This window comes from Rhinolophus hipposideros, assembly GCF_964194185.1.
Source record: "Rhinolophus hipposideros genome assembly, chromosome: 13".
Lineage (NCBI taxonomy): Eukaryota > Metazoa > Chordata > Mammalia > Chiroptera > Rhinolophidae > Rhinolophus > Rhinolophus hipposideros.
In genome coordinates this window covers 50,092,525-50,118,804 of record NC_138059.1, presented here as the reverse complement: position 1 = coordinate 50,118,804, position 26,280 = coordinate 50,092,525, and the positions used below count along the sequence as shown (strand labels likewise).

At 37.0% G+C, this 26,280-nt stretch overlaps 1 protein-coding gene across 3 annotated transcripts in view; it reads left to right on the top strand.

Moving 5' to 3' along the window:
• Positions 1 to 21,143: 21,143 nt before the first annotated feature.
• RB1CC1 (RB1 inducible coiled-coil 1) overlaps positions 21,144 to 26,280 on the top strand; it is an 89,286-nt gene continuing 84,149 nt past the window's right edge. The window contains exon 1 of one of the 3 annotated variants that reach the window (XM_081070977.1): positions 21,144 to 21,526. The gene's annotated coding sequence lies outside the window, so the exon portion shown is untranslated. The remainder of the gene's footprint in view (positions 21,527 to 26,280) is intronic. The other 2 variants (XM_081070976.1, XM_081070974.1) reach the window with 2 other exon arrangements.

Genomic DNA, 26,280 nt, shown 5'->3' with positions numbered 1-26,280 from the left:
TTCCTCTTATTCTATCATGGCTAGAAGTGGAAATTTATCCAGAATCCTATTTGATATATATAGTTATCTCAGGACTTCCTCTGAGTGAAAAACATCACAACTTACCACATCATTTCTTAAAAAGCCAGATCATTTTGCCAGAAAACTTAGCATAAAACAGACAATATTGAGTGGTAGTTAAGAGTTTCTGAAATGATTCAGACCTGGTTTAAATATAATCTTATTTCTACCACTGTGAAACCTGGGGTAGTTAAACTTCTTCAGCCTTGATTTCTTCATCTGTAAAATGAAGATAATAGCATGTTCCAGTGGCTGGGTAGATTAAATGAAATAAGGTATGCAGCACATTTAGTGCCATTATCATAACTTAAAACACCAGATTTCTTAACTATGTTAGGTATCAGATTTTATTGCGGAGAAACTTAAAAATAACCATCAGACAACTTAGCAAAATACATTAAATCATACTTTTAGTCATTTTTTTCTCTTTATCGAAGTGTAATTAACAAAACTGTAAGATATTTAAAGTGTACATTGTGATAATTTGATATACTTATGTTATGATTAACACATTTAATTAACTAAATTCTAATTAACACATTCATCACCTTACTATTTATCTTTTTTGTGTGTGTGTGTGAGGCCATTTAAGTTCTACTCTTACCACATTTCAAGTATACAATACACTGCTATCAGCTGTAGTTACCATGTTATACATTGGATACTCAGACCTTATTCATCTTATAACTGAAAGTTTGTACCCTTTTACCAACCCCTCCCTATTTCCCCCACCCCTAGTCCCTGGAAACTTGTTTTCTACTCCGTTTCTATGACTGACTTTTTTTCAGATTACATAAATGACAGTGTGCAGTATTTGTTCTTACCTTTGACTGGCTTATTTCCCTTAGCATAAGGCCCACAAGATCTATCCATTTTGCCCATGGCAGGATTTCCTTTTTTAAGGCTGAATAATACTCTGTGGTATATATACCACATCTTAATCCATTCATCTGTTGCTGGACACAGGTTGTTTCCCTATCTTAGCTATCATGAACAATGCTGTGACATACATGGGGGTGCAGATATCTCTTCAAGATCATGTTTGTATTTCTTCTGTACATATACCCTGAAGAGGGAATGCTGAATCATGGTTTGTCAAAATCAATGCTTTGTCATTTGTATTTCTTTAGTTACCTGTTGGTGTCATTGTCTTACTTTCTCCTTTTGAGTTATTCATGTTTTTCTTAGTGATTTGTATGACCTGTGTATCTAATAAGCATACAATAATTTTTTGCAAATATTATATCCTACTTTAGTCTCTTTTGTCTAATTATATTTACCACCATTGTGCTTATTAGACACTTAAAGTTTTTATAGTCAAATCTGTCTTTTCCTTTAAGAGGCCTTCTACTGTTTTGATACTTAGAGAGATTTATTTATTTATCTAATTCAATGAATGGCTCAAGAGCCAAAAAACAAACCTGAAAGGTTCTTTATTATGTAAAGGCCACTCATTATTTGTTAACCATTATAAATATATTATATTTATTTATTTTTTTTTGTTCTTTGTTTTTGGATTGGGGGTAAGGATTTCTTTTTTTTTTAAGTTTATTGGGGTGACAATTGTTAGTAAAGTTACATAGATTTCAGGTGTACAAGTCTGTATTACACCATCTATAAATCCCATTGTGTGTTCACCACCCAAAGTCAGTTCTCCTTCCATCACCACATATTTGATCCCTTTTACCTTCATCTACCACCCTCCTCCCCCTTACCCTCTGGTAATCATTAAACTATTATTCCCAACACATGTCCAACTGTGGTTAAAAGCAAACCACAACATAACCCACTCTTACCTGTCCCTTTAGATATAAGAGAAACCAAAGACTAAAATGTCTATGGTAGAGTTTCTCAACCTGAGATCCTTGGTTTTCTGTTGGTAAATACTGAATTTTTTGCATTTTTTTCTTTGTCAGAATATCTCCTACTTTAAACAAACTAAAAGGTTTTATGACCCACTAAAAGGTTAAGATCTATAGTTTGGTAACAGGAACTGTTTCGTCTATCTACACTGTCCCATCTCACCCAAGAATTGAAGTCTTTAATCTTCATCCCGCATTTACTCTTTCTGTTGTCTCCATCCCTCATTTTGCTTGTTTATTTTGAAAAATAAATATTGAAATTTGTGGATTGATATTTTTACTCTATTTTGTGAATCTAGATTGGTGTGTCTGTCATAGAGTATAAGCTTCTTGAGACCTGAATCTGAGTCACTATAGTCAGTTAGTGTGCAATTTTATACCAATGTTTAAAAATAATTTTAATAGGAGTTTTCTAAATCTGGGCTCTGAAATATACCATTTACATCACACAATCTTGGTGCTTATGATATTGCATTACATTTACCAGCTGTTAGTTGGTGGCTAGCAAAAAGGGGAGAGATGGCTTTATTCATATTGTTCTCACAGCTAATGCACTGTGCCAGGCACATATTTCAAACTACAGAACAGTATTAAAAGTGAAAAGAGCTCTCTATCCAACCCCAAATACCTCATTCTGCTCCGTGGCAATAATCATTGTTTATAATTTTTCTTATTTATTTATTTATTTATGTATGTATGTATGTATGTATGTATGTATGTATGTATTTATTCCCCTGGTTTATTGAGACATAATTGACACATAACATTGCATTACTTTTAAGTATGTAACATAATGAATGGATACATGTATATATTCCAAAATGATTACCAAAATAAGTTTAGTCAAAATCCATCACCTCAAAAACTTACAATTGTTTTTCTTGTGATGAAAACTTTAAGACTTACTCTCTTAACAACTTTGACATATATAATACAGTATTGTTAACTATAATCACCATGTGGTATATTATTTATTTACCCCAGAACTTATTTGTTTTATAACTGGAAGTTTGTACCTTTTGACCACATTTGCCCATTTTGCTCAACCCCCTATCTTGCCTCTGGTAACCACTAATCTGTTTTCTACATTTATGAGTTCAGGTTTTTTAGATTCCATATGTAAGTGAGATCATACAGTATTTGTCTTTGACTTATTTCACTTAGCATAATGCTTTCAAAGTCCATCCATGTTGTTGCAAATAAGGATTTTCTTATTTCTCATGGCTGAATAATATTTACATTTTATCTATGAAGTTCTGACAATAAAGTTCGCAAACTCATCCTAGAAAAAGTGGTACACACCACATTGCTAAATATCCTATGGTCACCTGTAAAGTACACCCCTTGGGAAGCTATGCACCAACGCCAGCACCTAGTCCACTCTTCAAAGCAATTTTGGAACTCTTTTTCTGGAATGGCCATCAGAGCTGTCGTTGTATTACCCTTGATGTCCTGAATGACATCAAAATGTCTTCCTTTCAATATTTCCTTTATCTTCGGGTAAAGAAAGAAGTCATTGGGAGCCAGATCAGTTCCAATACAGGTATTTGTTTACTGGCTAAAAACTCTCTCACTGACCTATATACTGAAAATTATAAGACATTTTTAAAAGAAATTGAAAAAGACAGAAAGAAATGGAAAGACATTCTGTGTTCATGGATTGGAAGAATCAACATAGTTAAAATGGCCATATGACCCAAAGCAATATACAGATTTGATGCAATCCCCATCAAAATCCCAATGGCATTTTTTAAAGAAATAGAACAAAAAATCATCAGATTTGTATGGAACCACAAAAGACTCCGAACAGCCAAGCAATCCTAAGAAAAAAGAACAATGCTGGAGGTATCACAGTCCCTGACTTCAGCTTGTACTACAGGGCAACAATAACCAAAACAGTATGGTATTGGCAGAAAAACCAGACACATAGACCAATGGAATAGAATTGAGAACCCAGAAATAAACCCACATAAATACTGACAGACAATTTTTGACAAAGAAATAAAAAACATACAATGGAGAAAAGACCGCCTCTTCAGTAAATGGTGCTGGGAGAACTGGAAAGCCACGTGCAAAAGAATGAAACTGGACTGCTATCTGTCACCATGTACCAAAATTAATTCCAAATGGATCAAAGACGTAAACATAAGACCTGAAATAATAAATTGCATAGAAGAAAACATAGGTACTCAACTTATGGACACTGAGTTCAAAGAACATTTTATGAATTTGACTCCAAAGGCAAAGGAAGCATAAGCTAAAATAAATGAATGGGACGATATCAAACTAAAAAGCTTCTGCACAGCAAAAGAAGCCATCGACAAAATAAAGAGGCAACCAACTGAATAGGAGAATATTTTTACAAACAATGCCTCCAATAAGGGGCTAATATCCAAAATATACAAGGAACTCATACAACTCAACAACCACAAAACCAACAATCCAATGGGCAGAGGATCTGAATAGACATTTCTCCAAAGAAGACATATGAATCGCCAATAGACATCTGAAAAAATGCTCAACATCACTAATCATCAGAGAAATGCAAACAAAAACAACAATGAGATATCACTTCACACGAGTTAGAATGGCTATCATCCACAAGACATAATAAAAAGTGTTGGAAGGCTGTGGAGAAAAAGGAACCCTCATACACTGTTGGTGGGAATGCAGATTGGTGAAGCAGCTATGGAAGGTAGTGTGGAGGTTCCTCAAAAAATTAAGAATAGAATTACCATATGACCCAGCAATCCCTCTCCTGGGTGTCTACCCAAAAAATCTGAAAACATTTATCTGTAAAGATATATGTGCTCCAATGTTCATTGCAACTTTATTTACAGTGGCCAACACATGGAAACAATCAAAGTGTTCTTCGATAGATGAATGGATAAAGAAGTTGTGGTACATAACATATTGGAATACTATTCTACAATAAGAAAAGATGAAATAGTCCCATTTGTGACAACATGGATGGATCTTGAGATTATTTCACTGAGTGTAGTAAGTCAGACAGAAAAAGTTCAGAACGATAAGACTTCACTGATGTGGTATATAAAACTGAAAATAACAAAAGAACAAGACAAACAAATGCAGAAACAAAACTCATAGACACCGACAATAGTTTAGTAGTTACCAGAGGGTAAGGAAGGAGAGGGGTAGTAGATGAGGGTAAAGGTGATCACATATATGGTGATGGAAAGAGAACTGACCCTGGGTGGTGAACACACAATGTGATATATGTAGATGATATATTACAGAATTGTACACCTGAAATCTATGTAACTTTATTAACAATTGTCACCCCAATAAACTAAACAATAAATAAAATAAAAAAAGAAAAAGAAAAGAAACAATAACGGTCAGGTTTCTAAGGTTTTCACACAGTCTTTTCAAAATTTCAAAATAGTAAACTCGGTTAACTGTTCATCTAGCTGATACAAATTCAGTATGAATAATCCCTCTGATATCAAAAAAGGTTAGCAACATCCTTGCAACAAGTTTGAGAACTTAATTGTCAGACCTTTGTATATCTCGCATTTTCTTTATCCATTCACCTATTGATGGGTACTTAGGTTGTTTTCATGTCTTGGCAATTGTAAATAATACTGCAGTGAACACTGGGGTGCAGATAGCTTCTCTTGATTACAGAATTACCAAAGTAGACAGGATATCAAAATATCATCCATCTTTAGATCTGTAGGAAGATTCACTTATTTATCTGTGTTGCATTAGGGGATGACAATCTTGTATGACTGAATCCTTAACCTGTGGGATCTGATGCCATTTCAAGGTAGATAGTGTCATGATTGAATTAAATTGTAGGACACCCAGCTGTTGCAGAATTGCTTGAAGTGTACAAAACATACATCTGATATCAAAGTGTTATAGTCATTGTGTTGTATTGAGCAGAGGAGACACACAGGAGTAATTTTTCTTTATAGTTATTTTCTAGTACTTCTATGGTTTTGGTAGTTATACTTGGACATTTATTCCTTCTGTAGTCTGTCTAAAAATAATGAGAAATGAGCATCAGTGTGAATGAATGTCCTAAGGTCCCAACACCATATATAGAATAGTTTCTTCACACCTTTCGTATACTAAATTCCCAGTTACAGGAATTTGTTTCTGGACTCACAAATAGGATTTGCAAAATAGTCATATTAGGAACGCAGGAATTGCAGTAGAATTCCATACTGGAATGCAATGGTTAAACAAGTATTCAGATAAGTTGTAGCTTTGTTATAAGGAAGGAAACAGTGAGGTTTTATAAAATGCTCAAGGCTAAGAATTATAAAATTACCAAAACACCAGTTATTGCTCAGTATATACTTATTGAAAGGAAAGATGAAAAAAAGTAACTGTTTCTCTGCCTGGAATGAAATCAGATTTAGGTGTTCCTATGATTCATAGATACCCCAAGATGAAATTCTTATTCTTCTAATAACTGTTTGTTAGTTTTCAATAACCCTTTCCTCCATCCCCACCCCATTTTTTTTAACTGTGTAAGGTTAAGAAGAAATCTGCATTGCAAAATTGATAATGTTTCTCTTTCATTTGTTTTATATATATTAATGTATTACCAGTCTTTTTGTTCACTTAATAGTCATGCACTTGAAAATTTGAGATCTGTTCAGATTTATGATATATAATACCAAAGAAGCACATAACCAGATTTAAATAATATTGAATAAATCAGATGTGGTGAAAATATGTAGGAAATTCTGTCATTGGTATAATAATCCCCAAAGCTATATAGGGGTCCTATGAGGTCAAAATAAAGAATAATGTTTTATTCTGTGCTCCAGATATAGTTACTGATCCATTGGAAGTTGTTCTATAATACCGTATGATAGGCTGTTGAGGGTCTGCACCAGAGTATGTGATTTAGTTCCTTTTCATGTGATTTTAAAAACACTGGAGATGCGAAATATACCTTTGTATAATAACTAGATTATCCTCCAAGAAAATGAATTTGAGAGTGGTAAAGTGAGCTGCACAGGCAATAGCTTAGTGACACAATAATTTCGATGATTGTTCATTGAACACATGAACCCATTCTTGGGAAAGGGTGATGAAGAAGAAGGAGCAAAAGGGTTTCTGAGGTGATGGCACATTAGCAATGAAGTAAAATGAAAGTGATTTATTAATTTATGGAGAGCAGGGGTCCTGGGGAGTAGGACTGGCTTAAGGAAAGATAGAAGGTTGGAGGAGTTTGAGGACACAGCTGAAAGAAAGCTGAGGAAGTCCCTTAAAGCCCCTGGTTCAAGACCTTGATATAGAAAAACATTTTGTTGATGTCACTGATTTGCTTGGGTATGTCGGAGGGAGTGTTGAAAAGTAGAGGGTAATCTCATGTTGAATGGGAAAGGAATTATATATTATTGAATAAAGTTGAGAATGAGGTATGCTTGAACATATGATCTGAAGGAAAGCATTAGACTCAGACTGTCTGGAGATTTGGTTCCTTTCATGGAGAGAACTGAGGTTTGTCCTCTATGGTCAAGAATCCTTTTGTTGTTGTTGTTTATAGTTGATTTAAATCTCTAAATAGCACTTGGTCTATTTCCTTCTTCCCCCAAGACCTATACCTAAACAAAATGGCCCACCATAAGAAAAGTTTTGTGACCTTCTGTATAGTATTAGAATATTTAAAGGATAAACAATTCAAGTTTAATAGTGTCATCACAAAACTATGAGCTGGATAGGATCTTAGAAATAATCCAATCTAGTCTCTTCCTACCAGATAGAAATTTAGGCAGAGATTATACTACATGCAGCAAATTCAAGAAGTCAGCTTTACCTCCCTCTTCAGAGGACAGATATCTGGTTCAGGAATGTGGGGAGTTTTCCTCTTTCAGATCATCCTGCCTAGCAGAAACTGGAATAAAGTGTTTGATACTTGGTCTGGGGGGACAAAAGTGGGGGGAAGGATTCAGCTTTATCTAGTGAGCTATGATATCATACCTAATTTTGCTGAGAAAAAAATGATTTCCAGGGAGGAGGGGGGTTGTAGAAGAGGGTAAACAGGGTCAAATATACGGTAATGGAAGAAGAACTGACTCTGGGTGGTGAACACACAATGTGAGATATAGATGATGTGTTACAGAATTGTACACCTGAAATCTATGTAACTTTACTAACAATTGTCACCCCAATAAACTTTAATTAAAAAAAAACAAAAAAAGGTTTCCAACATTCTTGGAAGTATATGTTGTCATTGTTGATCTATTACAACACTGCTTCTTTTAAAAATATTTTTCTTTTCAGTTGAATTAAAATTGGATAGTTTAAAGATGATTAAAGGTAATATGGGCTTTAATGAAAGCAAAGATTTTATAAATGATCTACAAACAAGCATTCAAACAAAAATTGTGATTAATATTAACTCAACATTTCTAAACGTTTAGAAATTTCTAGCTTACAGTGACCCCTTGTGTTATCTTGAAAAACATGCAGTATGCTATTGTTAAACAAAAAAATCTGTGAGACAGAAAGTTGTCCTGAAAGGGTTTATTGAGCTATATACTAGCCAGAAAAAGGACCAGGTCCTGGGGCATGCAGTCTAAACTACCAGCAGCAAGGCTAAAAGGAGAAGACAAACATGTTTGCTGTCTTGGGGTTGATGGGGCTCTTTTATATAATGGATTTGGAGAAGAAACATGTAAGTTGTTTTGAAAGAATTTACAATGGCTATAGATAAGCAGGTGGGAGAAGGTGAAGTGGGAAAGTCTAGGATAGGTGAATGGTTCATACGGAAAAAGTATTTCATGCTTCTGGACTGGTTGTGGGCAACAGTATGGAAAGTTCATGTATAAGGTTGAGCGGTGGCATCTGGTGGTTGGCTATTCTTTTTACATAATTGCTGAAATAACCACCTGGAAGTTGATTCAAAGTTTCAACATACATTCAGGAATGTGTACAGTCCTTTGGTGATTTTGGCAGGCAACTGTTAACTGATTAACTTCTTTTTCTCCCACCCTTCCGCCTGCTGTAAGTTAATTTAGGCATCTCAGAATTTTTCTCTTGTTACTACTATTCATATTTTCATCTTTAAAACCATCTACTGAAATAGTTACTGGCAAGACTTGGCAAACTCTATAAAGTAGCTCATTCCCACTGGTCCATGCAGTAAATAGCAAATTTCTCCAAATTAGATTCTGTTAACTACACATACAAAAGAGCAACATTATATTAGGTAATACCTATATATGCTATTTTTAAAATTTACAAAAATATCACTTGGAAACTAAATTTATTAAATCTCAACTACTAATGCAATTGGAAAAATAGAAGTTATTTTAGGAATTTAAACTTATCTATAGCCTAATATAGTGGAAGGCATTATCCAAAAAAGAGAGATATAAAAGATAGATATTTTTCAAGTGTCTTAAAATCCATAATTATATGTTCCCTCAAAAACAGCAAATTTAAGAAGTTAGTCATCTATGTCATAATAAAAGACAAATCTAAATAACTCATACTGCACACCAAGACATTTAACTCTGGATTTGCTATTGTAGTGAGAACAAAGTTTTCACCTCAAATCCTTCATAGAACATGGCAGGATGAAAAGGAGAGAAAGAAAAAGTGAGGGGGGGGGGGGAAACTGGAAGAAAGGAGGAAGGGAGGGAAGGAGGGAGAAAACAAGAAGATAGGAAGGAAGAAGAGAGAAAATACATATGTTGGGTTGATTGTTGTTTCCTCAGAGTTTGAGCTTTATCACCACCGAATGTTCTGGAGCTAGTACAATGCTTTATATTAGGTTGAATGGGTGAAAGGTATTAAAGAAAAAAGTATTGTGATACTTGTTAAAGCATAGTAAGTCAGGTTTTATTCAAGGGGACTATTGTGATAGGTATAGGAACTACTACAATTGGGAAGGAGACTGGGCTCAATTCTGAATACCACAAGGGGAAATGGGAATTTATGGCCAATGTGTGTGTGTATGCGGGGAGCAGGTGATGGAAAATTACAAAGAAGGAACATCAAGGGTAAGAAGGATTCTAAATAAACAGATCTAGCAGGATTCTTACTGAAGACAGGCCAGGGTAAGCAGACACCCCCCTGGGGGATAATGGAGGATGAGGAACCTGATGAGATTTTGAGGGTCATCAGATATTGAGGGTCATCAGATATCCAGGATAGGGGATTTTGTCTAAACTGACTTAGGAGCCTTCTTGCTAAAATTGGACAATGCAGATGTTGCTGCAAAACAGGTTTGTGGTGTTCACAACAGGAAAGAATTCAAGGATGCACCGAATAAGCCAAGCAAGTGGTAAATTTATTATTAGGTTGGTGCAAAAGTAATTGCTGTTTAAAAGGTTGAAAATTGCAAAAACCACAATTACTTTTGCACCAATCTAATAAAAGAAATAGGACAAAGTCATGGGAGTGGACAGGCCCGGAGAAGAGCAACAGATCTGAAGAACAAAGGGTTTTAGGACTTTATTACCCTTAAAATGAGGACTTTATTACCCTTAAAATGAGGGTGCGAAATATTCAAAATTTAGGGGTGGTGTTATAGGCATTCCCAGGCAGGTCTTCACTGACCACTCCTTCCTGTCAGGAGGCGGGGTTTGTGTCCTTATTTGACTCTAGTCAGAACTGTCTTGGTGACACGGGGAGATTTTTCCTGCACCTAAGGTTGATAATATTATAATCCATTATAATTAAAGTTCAGGGCAAGATGGTATCCTGTATCTGCTCTTGGCCACTGACATCTAGTTCTGCCCGGTCTGTTAGCTGTACTTTTTCTTAAGAATGACCTTATCTCCTCCTTCATTTCCTCCCCTCTCTTCTTTCCTCTCGGCCCTATTCTTTCTGCCTATGGTAACACAGAGACAAACACAGAAGCCCAAATGTCAAGACCTACTTGAGGATTTAGAAGAGCCTGACTAAAGTTTGGTCAAGGAGACACTTTGTCAAAGGGCTGTCAAATACTTGCAATTTTACAAGTTAAAGTATTTGAAGCTGACTGATTAAAACTATGAAGAATGTGTGATTTAATGTGTATATTCTCCAGCCAATGTGTATAGAATTGGGTAGATGGGTGTAGTGTTCCCAGCCTAAATTTCCTCTTTCTAATCAGGCTGCACCATCAACTAGCCTGGTAGTGACACCATGTATGTGTAAACTTGGTATAAAGTAGCCCCCCGTTATCCGTCCAATGGATACCTGAAACTGCAGATAGTACCGAATCCTACATATACTATCTTTTCACTTAAGGAAGCACTTTAGGGCTTCTCTTTGGCATATCCTAATTGCCAGCACCAGTACTCTTGCACTTTGGGGCCATTAGTAAGTAAAAGAAGGGTGACTTGAACAGAAGCACTGTGATAACAGTAACAGTTGATCTGATAGCCTAGACAGCTAAGATTAAGTGACTAATAGGGTAGAGGGAGCATATATTGCAAGGATAAGCATGGACAAATGGATGACTCACGTCCAGGGCATGATGGAGCAGGACGGCTTGAGATTTCATCATGCTACCCAGCATGGCGCACAATTTAAAATTTAATTGTTAATTGAATTATTTCTGGAATTTTCCATGTAATATTTTCATACCACATTTATCTGTGGGTAACTGAAACCATGGAAAATGAAACCGCATATAAGTGGGCACTACTGTAACTGCAAAGTGTTATGCCACCATGATGGTAGTATGGAGTCTTTGGAGAAACATAGCAGTGGTAAAGTGATGTATAAAGCTTCTGGCCCAGCAATAAGGCAAAACATGCAAATAAGTCTGTGTTGTTAAATTAGGATTATAAGAAAGCCCCTCAGCCCAAAAAGTTTTTTCTAGTTGCTCAGACAATTCTGAAAATCCTTATTAGAATACAAGGTTCCTACTAAAATGTAAGAGATCATATAAAAAGCAAATGTTTTTACTAAATTCTGTGATTGTACTTATTTCCTTTCTTGATCCTGAAATTGAAGAATGGAAGTAAAGGGAAAGAAAAGGCTAAAAATAAAAATAAAAATGAGTTGGGGACAATAAAAATTAATTTTCCTAAAAGCTAGGCCTATGAAAAATACTGCATCAGAAGCTGTTGGTTCTCAAACTGGCCCCCTTACAGGAAGGGAAAGGAGAGACTGAAGAAAGAGGCAGACCACTCCAGATTTGCAGGTGGCTGATTTAATAAGCGGGGCAACTTACGAGGCTTGTCTTGTGCAGCTGCAAGACAAACAGATCTCTGCAATCATTCACCAAATCTTAAAAGTTTATATAGAGGCCTTAACTGCATCAACAACACCTTACTTTTTCAAGGTTATGTCTTTGGAACAGCTCCCATTGTGGGAGCGGTGGGTAGAGCATACATTCCAAGGACAGACGAGTAGGTAAGGAGCCTCTGATTGCCCTGGTCCACCTTGCAAGTCAACCAGCATTCCTGTCCCCTCAATGACCTCCTCCAAGAGAAGCAATAATAGGGAGAGAATCTAGGTTGCTGAGTTGGAGGGAACAAAGGGCAAATCAAGGGATACCAAACATGGTCAAACAACAATGTGTCCTCAGGAGAAAGAGACTGAAAAATCATTCATGCATTCTAAACAGTGTTTCAAGACATCAGTTTCTCAGAGATGGAAATTTTAGCAATGATTTTTCACTACCTGAAATCTTTGACTATATGGAACAACCTTATGATTGCACATGGGAGTTTAGTCATGACTTACTGTGAAGGGAAGGAAAGACAAAAAACAAAACAAAAACAGATGTTTCCATGATAATTGTATAGCTGTAAACTGTAGAAGCAAACCTGAAAAAGTTTTTAAATATCTGTCCAAATTTTAAAATATCTATCAATGGACCAATTAACAAATAGTATATCCATATGGACTTTATTATATTCCATATGGTAGAATACTACAAAGGCATTAAAGAAAATGCAACAAAGTCTGTATCTACTGACAAAAATTTATATATGTCATCTGTCAGGAGATATATCTCCTCTACTATTCACTAGGTGATGTCTGATCACCCTGGCCCACCTTCAGCAAGAATCTTGCTAGATATATATAATCTATATATGAACAAGACAAGTATCCAGATAACTTCAGAGAGGCAGGGTAGAAGTACCCTAAGAGGTTTGTGTTTTCATGAAGGTGCAGAGTACAGAAAATGACATTCATTTGTGCAGACCAGGAAAAAATGATTTTTAAAAATTGGCAACCTATTGACAGGAAGGTGAGCAGAAAAAACTTACAGGAAAAATAGTAGTCTGAGCAAAAGCATAGTTGGAAAGCGGAAGATTATTTCTAGAGCAAATAATAACAGACAATCTTGAGCACTTACCACATGCCAGGTGTTGTTTTCAGCTCTTTACAAGTATTATTTCACAACACCCTGGCAATGTTGGTACAGTAGTACCCCCCTTATCCATGGTTTCGGTTTGTGGTTTGTTACACTTGGTCAACCATGGTCTGAAAATATTAAATGGGAAATTTCAGAAATAAACAATTCACGAGTTTTAAATTGTGCACCGTTCTGAGTACTGATAAAATTTCACAGTCCTGCTCTATCCTGCCTGGAACGTGATTCATTCCTTTGTCCAAAATAATCTCCACACTGTATATACTCCCATCTTTTAGACACTTTGTAGCTGACTGGATTGTCAGATCAACTGCCTCAATATCACAGTGCTTGTGTTCAGGTAACCCTTATTTTACTTAACAATGGCCCCAAAACACAAGGAGAGTCATGCTGGCAATTCGGATATGCCAAAGAGCAGTCCTAAAGTACTTCCTTTAAGTGAAAAGGTGGTTAATTCTCCACTTAATAAGTAACCAAAGGGGAAAAAAAATGTATGCCAAGGTTAAGAACTACGGGAAGAAGGAATCTTCTATCTATGAAATTGTGAAAAAGAAATTCATGCTAGTTTTGCTATTGCATCTCAAACTGTAAAAGTTATGGCCATTGTACATGACAAGTGCTTAGGATCAGATGGAAAAGGCTTTCATTTTATGGTAACTACTGGGTAGTGTTCAATTGTATGAATTGAACATACCACCATTTACTTACCCACATGCTACTGAAAAAACAATTATGGCTTTCCCATGTCACTGTATCCTTGTCAATGCCTGGTCCATAATAAATATTTGTTGAATGAATGAATGAACTAGTGAATCAATGAATATTAAGAAACTGATTGCAAAGCATGCTAGCCATCTGGCATGGACTCTGAGGGACTGTAGTTAATATTCTGAATTACGAGTTGCAGTGTCTAAGGGAAGACATAGAGTTGTCGATCACCCAAGGAAATCCAACTCCAATCCAATGCCATCATTTAAAGACCTTAGAGGTAAATGGGACGGGTTGGGAAAGAATAGACTTTTACTGCTTTTGAACTCTGTACTTTTCCAGTTTTCCTAATTTTCATTAATAGCTTCAATCACCAGTTAGTCAAAGGAACAGTATACATCAAGGATAATGTTTCTACTTTTAAATGTAAACAGTACCTCATTAGTCATCTTTTCAATTGCAGAGACATGCCCAGCTTGCTAAGGGCCACCACACCCTGTCTATATTTACTGAGTAAAGAATAAATGTGGCTAGGTTGCTTTGTTGTTAAAAGGAAAGACCAATTATTTAGAGCTAAAGTTGAAGTTAATATATTCTGATTTCCCAGTTGGTTTTCATGTCATGACAAGGGGCAGCTTCCACATGAGAACTTTCTAACATTGACTGCCCAGTGATGCCAAGTTCTGGCATAGGACATTATTTAATACTTGGATATGATGCATTTTGTGGTTGGGGCAAAAAAGCACTTTCAGTGGTTAATTTTATTGAGGCCATACTTAGAAATTTCTGATCCCAAAGCAAAATGCCAACGCATAATTCCTGATATTTAGCTTTCTACCATAAAAATGGAATTCACTCCAAAAATTTACAATTGTAGATATGAGAGAATGTTTTATGAATATTTTAAAAGATGCCAGTCTTGCTCCTCCACTGTCCTATGTTGTGGACTAGGACTTTTCTTAATTCTTCCATCTCCTCTATTTCTGTCTTTCAAATTAAAATTGTGCACCAAGGATTTGCTCATAGAGCCATTTCTGGACAATTTTTCTCTGAGACGATTTCATGTTGACTATGCAACATGAAACTATTATTCTTTTAATAATGGTTAATTACATGCACAGCACAAAACTAGGCATCTACTAGAGATGCAAGTATGTCTAGAAACATTCCCTTTAAAATGTATGTGTATACTGATAGTTTCATAATTTGAGACAGTAGTCTTGCCGTGAAGTATACTAATGTCCTGGAAAGGAATTCTTATTAAATTAACAACTAAGAAAAAATTTACAAGTTATTAACTATATTACACTTGCCAAGACATGGAAACAACCTAAGTGTCCATTTACGGATGAATGGATAAAGGAAATATGGTATATATACATAATGGAATATTACTTAGCCATATAAATAATGACACCTTACAATTTGCAACAAGGATCGACCTCAATGGCATTATGCTACGTGAAATAAATCAGATAAATACAAAAATTGTATATTCTCACTTCTATGCAGTCTAAAACACTAAAATAAAAACCAAGCTCATAGATAGACAACAGGCTGGTGGTTGCCAAGGGTGTGGGGTGGGGAGTGGGAGAAATGAGTGAAGGTAACCTTCACAAGGTAAACTTTTCCAGGTATAAAAAAATCATGGGGAGGTAACATATAGCATGGTGACTATAGTTAATAAAACTATATTGCACATTTGAAAGTTGCTAAGTGAGTAGATCTTAGAAAGTTCTCATCACAAGAAAAAAATATTTTTTGTACTATGTAAGGGTGATGGTTGTTAAGTGAACTTGTGATCATTTTGCAATGTATACAAATATTGTATCATTATAATGTCTATGTACACTTGAAATTAATGTTATGTGTCAAATATACCTCAATTTTCAAAAAGTTACTAATTACATTATACAAATAGCATGTCATTATATTGTTTGATTTTGAGAGAGCAATAATCAGGTCAAGACTGAGATAGTAAAAATCTCCCAATATAAATTACTCATGATATTTTAAATTTTAAATAGAATTTGAGAAAACTCAATTAAGCCTGAACTTCAGTTTCCACATGTGAAATGGCAGTTTGTTATGTTAGGTTACACAAGGTATCAAAGCACCTGGCATGAGACCGCACACACACTCAATTTTGTTGGCTCCTTTCTCTTTGTCTGAAATCAGTGGCATATTTGATATCTGGTACAATAAACACATTTGATACCTAGTGCAGATCATTTTTAACACCTTCGCCCTCTAAATAAGAAATTTATTTTTATTAATAATCATCAAATGAAATGAAAATATAGGCTAGACAGAACTGTAGACATTAAAATATTTTTTTCGTCTTCAAATATGTAATTATGCCATACAATTTTTCAAAATAAGTTTAAAAAGTAATATTTATACTTTTTCATAATATGAATTTTTTTTGAAAAAGGAAAAAACACAAATACTTCAGAAAAGAGAAACATGCAGGGTTCAGAGAATGATTTGTACATAGCGTGATAGAACTGAAATTATTCAATTTCAGTTTAGGCATGTTTAGTCACAGAGCTATCATTGTGTATTTTGAATGTACGGTTTAAAGGTAAGATTTACATAGTCCCGGAAGTTGAAGGCATGAATTAACTTCCCCATAGAATGTTTATTTTAAAAAATATTTTTACATTGAGGTTTACATGCTATAAAAAATTAATAGAAACTACAGCATTTATTTATAATTACATCAGTGCTTCTCCGCCTTGGTGATTTGCCTCTCAGGACATTTGGCAATTTCTGGAGACACTTTTGGTTGTTTTAACTGGTGAGGAAGAGAGTACTACTGAAATCAAGTGGGTAGAGAACAGGGATGTAACTAAACATCCTAAGAAGCACAGAACAGCCTCCCACAGCAAAGAATTATCTGGCCCTAAATGACAACAGATTGAGAAACTTTGACTTGGACTAACAAATGATTTTTTGGGGAGTAGTATTTTTTCATTGGTATAGTTTAAGATTGATGGCACGTGGTAACAATAAAAGCAGTAAGATTATTGTTTGTTAACAATAACACAGACAATGCACTACCTTATTGCCTGCATCCAGGACTAAACATTAGATTTCCATTAATTTCTTGTAAAGGACTGCCACTTCAAGTGCAAGTTAAATCAGATTTTTACTCTTAAAGTACTTTTAAAGCATTTCAGTGATGGTTAAATGAACCAAAGCTTAGCAACAAGTGAGTGTGACTATTCTCTCTATTCATTTAATAATTTCAATAGATTTTTCAAAATGTAATTTAAAATTTTTTAAGTTTTATTGAAATATAACTCACATACCAAAAATTCAACATTTTAAATTGTTCAATTCAGTGCTTTTTAGTATATTCATAAGATTGTGTAAACATCACCACTAATTTCAGAACAGTTTCAGTGCATTCAAAAGAAACCTCGTTCGTGTCCATTAACAGTCATATCCTATTTTTCCTTTTCCCCAGCCCCTGGCAATCCCTAATCCATTTTTTGTCTAGGAATTGGTCTATTCTGGACATTTTATATAAGCAGAATCAGACTATGTGGCTTTTTTGTGACTAGTCTCTTTCACTTAGTATGTTTCCATGGTTCATCCATGTTGTAGCATGTATCAGGACTTCTTTCCTTTTTATTGCCATTTAACATTCCATTTTATGGATAGGCCACATTTGGTATATTCCTTCATCAGTTGATATTTGGATGTCCTTCATTTTTTTGACTACTAAAAATACTGCTATGAACATTTGTGACATTGTTTGTATGGACATAGGTTCTTAATTCTCTTGGAATGGAACCTATGTGTGAAATTGCTGAGTCATATAGTAATTCTGTTTATTATGTGAGGAAAATCTTGCTTTACGTGCAATATTCTATTGTATGAGTATGCCACATTATGATACTCCATTGATCAGTTGACAGACATTAGGACGGTTTCCAATTTTTTAGCTATTATGAATAATGCAGTAAGAACATTTGTGTACAAGATTTTGTGGAGACGTTCTTATATCTCTAGGAGTGGAATTGCTGGGCTATGTGGTAACTCTGGTTAAACTTTTGAAGAAATGCCAATCTATTTCCCAAAGTGGCTGCACCATTTCTAATCCCACCAGCAATACATTAGAATTCCAATTTTTTCATATCTTTGTTATTGTCTTTTTAAAGTAATAAAAACCAGATAGGGCTGTTAAGACAACTAAATAGGTTTATAAATGTAAAGCCCATGTTTCACATCCAAGACTCACTCATGGGCTTCAGTTAAGTTATACTTTTTAAAAATAAATAATAACAAACTTCACCATTGAGGGATATAGTCAAAATAGTAAGCCACTGAAGAAACCACTGAAGTTTATAGTCAAAATAGTAGGCCACTGAAGGAGCAAAGAATCTCTCAAGGTTTGGGACCAAAGTCATCGAATCGAATGTCTTTCAAGCCATCAGAGGGTGGTAAAATCAATTAAGTGGGTTATGACTAGCACTGGAAAAATAGCAGAAACGATCAGAGTATATCACATGCACTCCTTTTGTGTGAAACGTGTTTCATTGATACAGAGGACTGTATGTGTGTACCAGGGTACAGCATTAGAATGTATTTTTTAATGTGGGTCACAAAGAAGAACCTGAAATCAAACTACCGTTTGATGTTTGAATCCAATTCACACCTGTATCAGTAAGATGGTTAAGTTTTTGCTTTAAGACATTACAGCTCTACTTTCAAACATTTTGCAGAGCTTTCCTTCAAAATAATCAGAGTTTAATGTGAAAAATGTCTAAAAAATGTTTTGTCTCAATCTATTGGTTTAAAACTGTTGGAAAATTAAGCATGCTAGAAGTATTTTTCCTGTATGTGTTGCATTAGAAACAGTATTAATCACAAGCTCATCACTAGCTTTGAAGAGTCACTCATAAGTTAACTATCATTATCATTAACATGTGTGAGTACCAACAGCCAACGGAATAGGACAGCTTTAGGGTCTGTAAATACTACTGAAAACATTAACTTAATAATAATCATAGTGGCAGATGCCTTTAAGTAGTGTATGACCATATTTTACACACTGAATTAGCTATGATCTTATAATTACTTGAGACTTTGGAAGAGGACCAAATGAAAGGCCAGATTTAAGAGCCAAGAGGGATACACTACAAAAAAGGGAAGGGAGAAATAAAATTAAAAATGACAAATGCTGTAGAAAGTTCAAAAAAAGTATCAGCATTGTCTATTTAACACAATAATTTGGAGGTTCCTTTATCTATAACTTCAGTGAGAATAGGGCAGTAGTGAAAATGAGACTGTGGATTAAAGACTTCCTACAAGAAGCTTGGCTGAGAAGTAATGTTGAATGAGGGTATTTTGTTTGTTCTTGTTTTTACTTATTTAGGAAGGGAGAGTACAGAGGGTTTTTAATATTCTTTCTTGAAGGAAAATGTCACTTGTTGAGACTTACTCGGGACACATGTAGTTTTAGTAACCTGTAACAGTATTTCCTCTAGATACCTCCATATATAAAAAAGAATTAATGTTAATACATTTTCACTTATCACTAGAAAAGAACATGAGAAGCATATATATAAACTCTAAACATTTACACTCTGGAGAAGGTGTAAACCTTTAAGGTATGAACCAATCACTTCCGGTCATTTCTTCCACCTATGACTAAGGAAGATGAGGAATGAATTCATTTTGTTTCGAAAGAAAGAAGATAGAGAGACAAAATTAAAAACATTTTATTATTTATTACATTATCACTGGCATATTCCAGTGATGCTTTCAGTTGTGTCTGTAATGTTGAATGACATTGACCACTACGTCAAGCACCAATATATTCTTTAGAGGCTTAATATTGTTGTATTTTGTTTACAAATTTTCTGACCAAATCCCTTCTCACTACGTTATTTTCTGTGTGCTGTTTACTATGCTGTCCCCTAAGGCATAGTAACATTTTAGTTTCTTAATTTTGACTTCTCTGCTGTATCTTGCTGGGGTGATGTAATAAAACTCCAGCTTAAAATAAACTAAAATGACTTGCCAAACAGATCTCTCTGGGATACACAGGAGTGTGAAATTAAAAACAAAGCGGTAAAAACAGTTAAGTCCCTCTCAAACAACTTTCAGATAACCGGTCAGTGTGATGAAAATTGTAAATTCCCAATGCTAACCAGTTGGTTCAATGATTTTTATCAGTTTCCACCATGACAAATGAAAGATTGCAAACTTTACTTCCTAATAATAGTATTTAGTGCCTTTGAAAAGGGTGGTAATATTCATTTTTATGCAAACAACTCAAATGTTCTCTTATGACATAGTGGTAGCACCTCTAAGCTTTTACTCATACCAGATATTTCTGGATGTAACAGAAATTTAAAATATGTAATTTGTTTTAGGTATAACTTCTGTTCCTCAGACTTTAATACTAAGTCCGTCGCTTCAGGTCATTGCCTGTGAATGCTCATCTTCACAAAATCAGGATTCCCCTTTAACTGCTTCCCATCCATTACAGTACTTAGGCTAACTCACTAGAGAACCCAGTATTAATAAGGCTGAAAATTGGTGGTAGTGGCGTGGCGCTTTCATCTTCATTCCGATCGACCGAGCCTTAATTCTCTTCTCTTTCGGATGTTTTCTTTATCTTACCTGGTTTGAGAAAAATTATGCCGCCCCACACAAGCAGTTACCAGACACTTTTCATCCGCTTGCAGGCCCGGCGGTCGGTCGAGGATATGGTGGGGTTGAGGGTGGCAGTCTAGCCTGGCCGACCCACAGTTCTCCCGGTACCTCATCCTCTTACAGATCTTGGCCCGCTCTGCGGGATTCCCCGGGGGCGCTCGACGAGAACCTCGGATCTCCGGCTGGTCCCGCTCCTCCCCGACAGGCTGTGGGAAACGACCTTTTATCACCTGGGGATAAATTGAAAATTCGGCGGGATCGGCCTAGCTCAGGCCAACTCGCTGTAGCACGGAAGGTCAAGCTCACCTTGCGGTAGTACGCGCCCGGACGGCGACTAGCACCGAAACAGGCCGCCCCAGTAGAATTTTCCCTGGGTCAGGTGAGGACAGCCAAAGTCGCAGGCCGGCCGGCAGCGACGGAAGGCGGAGTCGCCCCCTTCCCAGCAGCCTATCGACTTCCGGACCTGCGCGCTGCCTCTGTGAGCCTCCGGGGCCAACGGGCGCGCCCCTCCCCCAACTCCCCCGCCCATTCCCGGCATGCTCCGCGGAGGAAGGGACAGAGTCGACAATAACAAACCCAGCGGCGGCCGTGTCGGCGGCCCTGCCGAACCCTCGGCGCTGCCTCAGGGTTCCTCTGCCGTCCCGGCCCCTCGGCTCTGACAGGCCTTGGCCCTTTGTCCCCCGGTCCCCGACCCAGAGCCGAGGGGCCTGACCGCGTCCCTTCTCCGCCCAGACCCCTCCCTCCCGCCCGGAGTTCGGGGCCGCGGCAGGTACCGGGACGCCGGCGGTTGTGTCGGTTGGCTGTGCCGGATGGGCGGTTGGTAGCCGCCGCCGAGGACGAGGCGTCGGCGGAAGATGGTGCCAGGGGTTGCCGCCAGCTTTGTTGGTGCCGCTGGCGGGGAAGGAGGTGTTGTCAGGTAAGTGTCGTAGCTGCCTGTGTCCCCTTCCCCCATCTGGCACCGCGGCCGCGCGGCGAACCCCGGCACAGTGGGCCCGGGGCACGGGGTCCCCGCCGGACCTGAGCGCCTGTGTGTCCGCCCGCGGGCCCAGTGCGTTCGGCCCCGGCAGGTGTTTCCTTGCAGTCGTCTTCCTAACACGACAGCCCGTGGAGGAGACACGCGAGTCAAGTCGAAGCCCCACTGGGCTGAGGGAGGTGTAGGGTGGGCTCGCTGGGTCCGGGCCTGCCTGCTACCTCCTCTGACGGGGTTCCCAGGGTGACTCCTTGTGCGCGACCCCGGCCAGCTCCAGGCCGACTTGCGTGAGTGGCGGAGGGGGAGAGACTCCCGAATCCATCAGGAGTGTCCTCACCCATCGTCACCACTGTCAGGCTCAGCCCTAATGGTGTCTGAGTTGAGAAACCGGAGAGTGATTGGGCCGAGGCCGAAGTAAGCATAGTGTGGAAGGAAGCGAGAGATGTGTTTGTCCCGACCCCGGAGTGCTAGGAGCCGTATAAAGTTACTTGTAGGAATGACTCAGCCGCCGCGCGCCCCACTGATAGATTTGGGATGGGGTGTGTGTGCGGATTTCACAACTTCCTTGGTAGAAACAGAACTACAGGAGAAATGGCAGCTTCTCAGGGAATATCTTTATAGTTTCTTCCACCTCCTGGTGGATGTCCTGTTTATTGTTACTAGATTATAGTTTCATAATCTAGTCTTTTCCATTATGACTCTTTTAAAGTGTAATCATACCACGAAGCGATGTGGGTCCGGGTGCCAAGGAAGACTAATGTGCTTACTGTTGATAAAGAGTCACGTTACTAAAGACATTAAGCTAGGTAGGAATGTTCGCCTCAAGTGTACTATACATAGAGCGATGATTTGGGCCATATGAAAATGTGCAAATGTGCCTCTCTTGCTAACTATTGTATAGTTTCCAGTTTTTCGTGTGGTGATGGTGCTTGTATGATTTATTCAAAGGGTTGGAAGGTTAGTAACTTAGGAGGAGACTACTTTTAAATTAGACAAATCTGAGTTTAATCAAGAATCTCATTATAGTTCTATATTTGATACAAAGAGGGTCCTTCCAATTCTGATATTACTGTGAGAAGAAGGACCACTAAGGAAGGTGATTGATGTGATTTTGGTGGTGTTATTTGATCTGCTAAGGCTGTGAAGATATTTTTGCTTTCTGTTCTTAATGTTGTAACAGAATATGGCCTGAATGAACGTATTTTCTTAGTAATATTCCTTTCATTTTTATTTTAGTGTTTATATTGTGTTTTAAAACCTAGGAAGAGTTTTATAAAAGTGATGCTTTATGTTGATAAATATCTGTTGATGGAAATCGGATATGGACAGACCATTTTTTTAAATGTGATTTTATTTAGTCTATTTTGAATCTTTTATGTTAGCTAAAGTTAGGATTAGTTATTGGCCTAATTCTTATATGGTTTTATTGGATGACAGAGAAGACAATGATGACTGTCTTGTCTTTGGGAAAAATTTTCTGGCCTTTGCTAACAAACACAAAGTCAGAATGCATGGCCGCTTGACTTTTAGCAAATCAAATTCATAAAGTCTGAAAGGGCAGAGGACACAAGACCTTTGTTCTTGAAAAGCCACACTTGAACCTGAATTTTTATTATGTAAGGAGCTTTTATTTGGCCTCGAATTTTGAGATTGTCTTCAAATTTTCTAGTTTGAATAGTCAATGAATAGTTAAGTAGCTGATATATGATTTACTTTGTAAATGTATATAACTTATGAATGCTTTTTAAAAAGGAATGGCTAGTAAAATTTTCTCATTCAGGTAGTGCTATTCTTTTACCCCAGTTAAGCTTTTCTGGTGTAGTATAGAAAATACTAGCTCCAGAAACTCAGATGAAAAATCTAGGTAGCAATCCCTTTCCACACACATTTATTCCTATAGTTAGTTACTTACTACAGATAGACCATTGAATCAGTTAATATGAGGAATATAAGAATGTATAAATTATTCTTGCCTTATAAAGGAAAATTGGAGTCCTGTATAAAATAATTATAATATGAGCATTTTTGGAAATTTACAGAAGGGATTTGGGCTTCCGTAGAGTGTAGGAGGATGTTTCCAGGATAAGAAAAAGCATGATATGCCATGGGTAAGTCGTGGTAGAAAAACAGTGTCTGGGCCACCTCAGCCGGTTTTAACCTGGTACCTGCTATGTGCCAGACACTGCTCTAGAAATGCTGCACAGTGAACAAATCAAACCAAATCCCTGTACTCATTTAGGAAACAATAGGGAGTAGTAGATACAGGCTAGAGACGAAAATAAAGCAGAAAAGGGAAGAGATGAACTGTCAGTATTGGAGGCTTGAAAATTTAGATAAATGGCCAGGGAAGACCTCACTGATGAGTAACTTTTGAGTAAAGACCTAAGAGAAGTGAGGAAGCTAGTTGTGTGAATGACTCTGAGAAAAGAACATTCTTGGCAGCAGGAATAGTAAATGCAAATGCTCTGATATGCTTGGCATATATACAGAAAAGTGAAAAGGTTATTGAGGGTGGATTGTTACAGACAAGATGAAGAGTAGTAAGAGAATGTGGTGGTAGTGGGGCCTCTACAGATAGCCAGGCCTTTTGGGTCATAGTAAGGAAATTGTAATGTATTCTAACTCTGTATGTGCAGAGGCACAGAGCTTTGATCCAGTAAACCCAGCAGAGATTTGGTCCAGCAAGGCTGGAAAGCAGCTTGGAGCTAGAGTCATTCATTTTTTAATGAAATGTTAAAGTACAAGACAGAGTTCTAGCTCCAGCAACATGAACAATGAATAAGAGGAAATATATATGTAAGCTTCATATGTAAGACTGTAAGAAAGAGTGGACCATTGGAAATTTTAAAGAAGATAATTTAAAAATGCAGACTGCTTTGAGAAGCTGGAATAGATGTAATGTTTGAGAAACAGACTGTGGAGTGCTAGTTTGAAGATTTTGTACTTAAATTATCCCTTTCTCTGATTCTTTCATGATATTGTGGACCTGATAAATCTAATTTACCTGTAAACTTGGACCTCTGTTGTCCAGGGCCTTGAGAAGGTGACTTTTCTTTCCATCCCTCAGTAAAGTTAAGGTTCAGTTAAATTACTTTTTTGCAAGTACAGTACTTGAGTGTCTGTAAAGTACCCTATCTTTCATTGGTTAGATTCTGCTTTTACAGCTGTTTAGTTGGTGCTCTGAGTGCCCTCAGTCTGCCCCATGATTTTGCTCTCCTTTGAATACTTAAGTTTTATCGGCTTGTAGATGTTCCACACGTTATTGGTCAGTAATTATCCAGAATATCTGTTGAACTATTAGTCAAATCAATACCATACTGTTGGGGCGGACTGGTGGCTTAGTTGGTTAGAGCGCGAGATCTGGGCAACGGGGCTGCCGGTTCTATTCTCACATGAACCAGCAAGCTGCGCCCTCCGCAACTAGAATGAAGTCCTTGAGCTGCTGCTCAGCTCCTGGGTGGCTGGATGGCTCAGTTGGTTGGAGCAGGTCCTCTCAACCACAAGGTTGCCTGTTAGATTCCTGCAAGGGATGGTGGGCTGTGCCCCCTGCAACTAACAGTGGCAGCAGGACCTGGAGCTGAGCTGCACCCTCCACAACTAAGATTGAAAGAACAACAACTTGACTTGGAAAAGTCCTGGAAGTACACACTGTTCCCCAATAAAATCCTGTTCCCCTTCCCCAATAAAATCTTTAACAAAAAATAAATACCATACTGTTGTTAATGTTTCCATGGCTGTTTTAGCTGTTACAATGCAAATTCGTATAGTGCAAATTCCAGATGTGCACGTCCTCTTTTGATAATTGCTGTATGTTTTCATATATTCTTGGCTTAATAGAATGAAGCTAATTCAACATTAGCTACATAGATAATTTTGGTTTCAGTTTTTTTTTTTTTGTAACTCTTAGTGTCTATTATAAAATGAAACATAGAACTAGAAATTTTTGGTATAGATACAGTTATGTGAGTATTAAGAATTAAAAAAAATTCACATTTAAAGGAAGTGTCACGACTTGGTATTGCTATCCCTGAAAAATGACACTATGCACAGTCCTGGATGTCATATCTCAACTGGTGACAATAGTATAGGAAAAATGACTGTGGCTTCCATACTTTGGAGGCAGGAGAGCTATTTTGTAGTAGACTTGATTTAAATTCATTTTAACAGTTCTTTTGAGTTTTTGTTAAGCAGAAGCTATCAAATGATATGACGTGAAAAAATATTTTTAAATGCAATAATACTTATAAAGTGAATTTAGTAGTTTATGAATGAGACTAATTCAAAATGACAAAGTCTAATGATACTCATTGGGACTTTTTTAAAGACTGGTTATTTACTAATATTTCAAAATCCAAATTACGTTTGTCAAGCATTTTACATAACTTTCATGAATGGTAGATATCAAAATGTGTAATACATTTATATGTACTGATATGGAAAGATTCTCATACTATATATTGAGCTCAAACAAGTTGCATAGCAGTGTGCATGATATTATTTCACTTTTATAAAACCAAACTGTTTGTATATACACATGTACTTTCTGTATACATAGGAAAAAAACCTGAAGGACATACTACAAACTGTTAGAATATTCCTGTTATCTCTATTCTTTTGGTGCTGTTCTTACATGAAGTTACCTGTTTAGTTTTAGTTTTAATTCATTTAGGAGGCCCTGGACTTGTCTGGAAAGGTTCTCT